This window comes from Mus caroli, chromosome 12, assembly GCF_900094665.2.
Source record: "Mus caroli chromosome 12, CAROLI_EIJ_v1.1, whole genome shotgun sequence".
NCBI classification, from domain to species: domain Eukaryota; kingdom Metazoa; phylum Chordata; class Mammalia; order Rodentia; family Muridae; genus Mus; species Mus caroli.
The window spans coordinates 92302988-92308077 of record NC_034581.1 but is presented as its reverse complement, the minus strand read 5'-3'; positions in this window follow the sequence as shown (position 1 = coordinate 92308077).

Below are 5090 nucleotides of genomic sequence, written 5' to 3'. Positions count from 1 at the left end.
ATACAGAAATGGGAAGAAGCTATTGAAAGACAATTAATGTTATAAAGTTAAAGTAACTTGGCTAAGTCATGCGAGTGTCTTAGTAACTTGTAGAATGTAGAACATAAATAATGAAACTGAAAATTTAACTGAGTAGATTTATAAAGGAACTGTGGCAGGAGCAAATCACTTCCCTTTCCTGCCTGCAATTAACAGAATATGAAAAGAGAAAGATGCATCGTAGAATGAGTTAAGTTCACCCAGTAAGTTTAGAAGACACAATATCAAACTAAAGAGGACTAGTCTACAAAGCGAGGATCTCATGGAACTCTTTGCTAGATCTTAAACCTACTTTAAACCTGCCAGTTTTCTTTCTGTTTCTCTCTTTGTTGCATGGAGATGGCTATCCTACACTTAGTCTAAGACTGTATTTCATGCCATCATATCTGGCTTTCCCATGGTCAAAGCAGGAGAAGAATTTTGTTGCAGGTTACACTGTATCTTATGTCTCCACCAGAAGCCATGCTTAACCAAATAAACATGCACTCTTTGGCTCAGTCAAGTTGATATGTAAAAGTAGCCCTCACAACAGGAAGAACCCACAACTTCTTCAGCGAAAAATTTCCAACAGTCTTTAAAGCCAAAAAATTAAAGGTACTCTTACTTTTCCCCCTGTATATGTTAACCCAGTGTTTTAACAATGTCTCAGAATAGACAATGTGGCCGTCAGATGAAGAAATGTCTATCACCATTACCTCTGCATGTCAACCATTCCTCTTGATTCAGAATATGATTTCCCTTTTTAGTTCCCCTGAGGCAAGTAATTTGACAAATTTGGAAGGACATGCAGAGATTGATGGGAGGATTGTGCCAGAAGCTGCCTCTTTCTCAAAGCTGCTGATTTGGGGCCTCTGGATTCCTCAGAGCTGTCTTGTCTTTTTTTTTTCTCTCTCTCTCTTTTTTCTTTAAATTTGACAGCCTTCTTCTTGTATGGCACAATATTTATCTTGCAAGATTGCTTCTGCTTATGTCAAAATAAATAAACAACATGAGAAAAAAAATCCAGGAGAGATGAAAATGACAGGCAGCGAGCCTGTTCAGAGTAAACACACGACATTGCATATCTGATGAGTTTCTGGAGCTGGTTCTCAGGCACTTTGAGAAATGGGTGACAGTTATGCAATGGTGTGTGTTCTCCTTTAGTTCTGCATACATATGTTTGCGTGTTTGTCTAGATACATTTGTACGTATAGATATGCATAGCATACATGTCTGCACAGGTACTACCTGTGTGCAGTACCAACAGAGGTCAGAAAAGCACTGGATCTCCTGGAACTTCAGTTGAATGTGACTGTGGGCTACCAAGTAGGTGCTGGGACCCAAACCCTGTACTCTGGAAGATCAGCTAGCACTTTAACACACTGAGCCAGCACTCCAGTCCCTCCTGTAAAGTTCCTAATTTGAAACGTAAGGCCAAATGATCGATGTGTTCCCTTTGAGAAAACTGAGCCTTGGTATAACACAGGAATTCACCGCAACTACACAGCTAAGTAGGAGGGCTGGTCTAAACTCAAAGTAATTTAATTCTATTAAAATTTTTATCAAGTAGGTCTTAAAGAATATTTTTTTTTTTTTACTTTTTACTGGTTAGTTTATTTATTTACATTTAAAATGTTATCCCCTTCCATTTTCCCCTCCACAACTCCCCTATCCAACTCCTCTCCCCACTGCTTCTATGAGGGTGCTCCTCACCCCACCCACTCCTGCCTCACTGACCTAGCATTCCCCTATGCTGGGACATCAAACTTCCACAGGAACAAGGACCTCCCCTCCCACTGATGCCTAATAAGGCCATCCTCTGCAACATATGCAGCTGGAGCCATGGGTCCCTCCATGTGTACTCCTTGGTTGGTGGTTTAGTCCCTGGGAACTCTGGGAGCTCTGGCGGTTGCTATTGTTTTTCTTCCTATGGGGTTGCAAACCTCTTCAGCTCCTTTAGTCCTTCCCCTAACCCCTCTAGTGTGGTACCCGTGCTAAGTCCAATGGTTGACTTCAAGTATCCTCATCTGTATTGGTAAGGCTCTGGCAGAGCTTCTCAGAAGACCGCTATATCAGGCTTCTGTTAGCAAGCACTTCTTGGCATCAGCAATAGTAACTCTTTTGGTGGATGCATAAAGGATGAATCCCTGGGGGCGGAGGAAGTCTCTAGATGCCCTTTCCTTCAGTCTCTGCTCCACTTTTTGGTTGCATTTCCTTTAGACAAGAGTAATTCTGGATTAAAACTTTTGAGATGGGTAAGTGACCCCATTCCTCAATGGGGGCGGGGGGGGGGTGCCTAACCTCTTCATTTGGTCTCTACAGGTTCTTTCTTTCTCTCCTTTGTTGAGTACTTCAAGTATTTTTCATGTTGTAGTAACCAACTCAAAGTCAATGGGTTGGCAAATGTATTCAATTCTATGAATATGTAAAATCCTTATCTCAGATGCCCAGTAACTAATGCCTCCCTTCTATGACATCACTGAGACTTTTTCAGGGTGGTGTTGATATTGCAGTAACTTAAACAGACACTACTTAGTTTTATCAACACATTTCACAAGAGTTTTGGTGGCAGTTGATGGCTGTGCTAGCAAACTCCTACCAGTGCTAACTATTAGTGCATCATAATTAAAAAGGTTTACTGTGGTCAAAGACATTTTTAAAAATTCATTTATCCATTCAGGGTCAGTAAGGTGAATTTCTGAATTTTCTCATGAAAGTATTCTGTAAAACAATACAAAGAACACTGGCCAACTTAAAGGCTTAGTCACTGATACCTCCTCAGTTTATACTACTGCATAATATGTTGTTATTTAGATAAAGATCTGACCAAAATACTTTAGTCTACTAAATTAAGAATCAAAGTATCATCTGATTAGTTCTGAAAACATATATACCCATGACATCAAATGGACTGAGGATGATGTATTTAGGAATGTATATATATGTATAGATACATATATACATGTACTAGTAATTTATGAGAAAGAGACCTTGAATTTAAAAGAGACCAGGGAAGGGTATGTGGGAGATTTGGAGAGAGAAAGGGGAAGGTATAAGTTGTAACTGTATTATAATCCTTTCCACAAGAAACAAAAATAAAATTCTCAGGAAGAAAAATAATCAACATGCTATAAACAGTTTAGAGAACCTTTATTTATCTATTTATTTGTTTGGTTATTTTATTTATGTGCATTTCACATGTCCCTTTCTGTTTACCCCTCCATAAAGCCCCCATCCCATCCCCCCTCCCTTTTGCCTCTTAGAGGGTTCTCCTCCACCCACCTACCCACTCCTGCCTCACTGCTCTAGTGTCCTGCTACACTGGGACATCAAGCCTCCACAGGGCCAAGGGCCTCCCCTCCCACTGATAGCTGATAGGCCATCCTCTACTACACACACACTTGGAATCATGGACCCATCTGTGTATACTCTTTGATTGGTGGTTCAGTCCCTGGGAGCTCTAGGGGGTCTGGTTAGTTGATATTGTTGCTCATCTTATGGGGTTACAAAACTCTTCAGCTCCTTCACTCCTTCCCCTAACTCTTCTATTGGACAGGTTGTGGTGATGCATGCTGGTAAGATTTACTAAATGAGGCAGAAGCAGGGGGATTACAAAAACTTTTATAATTTAAATTTTTCCCTACTGGCTACTGATAGCACTATCAACTTTAGATGTCTCTATTTTCTCAGGAGGCAGATACCTTTTGGGCATATGACTCATTGCTGATTAGCCCTTGCTTTAGCTAAGGTTTATACTGCTATGATGAAAGAACATGACCATAAGCAATTTGGGGAGGAACATTTACACTTATTTGGCTTACACTTCTGTATTACAGTTCATCATCTAAGGGAATAAGGCAGAAACACAAAAAGGGAAGGAACCTGGAGTCAGGAGCTGATACAGAGGATATGAAAGGGTACTGCTTAGTAGCTTGCTCTCTGTAGCTTGCTTACCCTGCTTTCTTATAGAACCGAGTGCCACCAGATGGGGGATGGAACCACCTGTAATGTGCCAGGCCCACCTCCATCAATTTTGAAACTGTCCTAATGGCTTGTTTGCCTGTGGCTAGATCTTATGGGGACATTTTCTTAATTGAGATTCCTTCTATCCAGATGACTTTAGCTTGTTTAGAGGTGAGATGGAGCTAGTCAGAACAGCCCTCATGCATACAGTTCTGTATTATTTACCACTTGATGTTTCTTTTATTAGTATCATTAAGAGCAAAGCATTAAGGGAGCTCTCTCAGCAATTTAGGTGTTTATAATCTGCCTGCCATTTGTGATTTAGGTTTTACTTTTATTATTTTAATCTCTGGAGAAATTTAAGATGCTATGTAAAGTGTAAAGTAGGATTGAAGGTTGAATAGAAAACTGGGAGAATTCTCATGAAAAAGAAATGGAGTAAAAAGATATGCCTAACTGTGGAGCTTTGTTATCTTAAATTTGCTTCAGAATCTATAACAACACAAATCATATCATTATGATCACCTGGGGTATTTACTGGAGTTTTAAAGAATTATTTGTGTTCATTCTGCTCATAAAAACACAAAGAACCCTTCCCCTGTTTTCATTGCCAATTCACTATGGCACTCAGACTTAACCCATGTCCTCATGTATAAAAAGGGGCTTATACACCTGTTGTGTATAGCTTTTGTTACCCCACCTTAACTCTGGGAATGGGCTGCACTACCATCTCCCACCCAAAGAATATTGGATCCATGGATAAAACACACACACACACACACACACACACACACACACACACACACACACACACACAGTTGTTCAGTTTCAATTTGCTTTATTGGCACAATTGCTGGATGTCCCCCAATCTACCTCACCTATCGTTCCCTTCCTGGTACTTCCAGTTCAGCACCCTAAATCTGTACTCAATTTCAGTTGCTCAGCCACCTTCAGTCCCAGATCAACAACCCAACCTCCTGCCTGTAGAAGAGGCCTGTGACGGTTTCACTAGAGATCTCACATGGCTGCTTGGCTTTTCTCCCTCCTTGCATCTGCCAGCTTCCTGCAGGGATGTGGAAGTCCCACCTATTCATTCTGCCCAACAACTG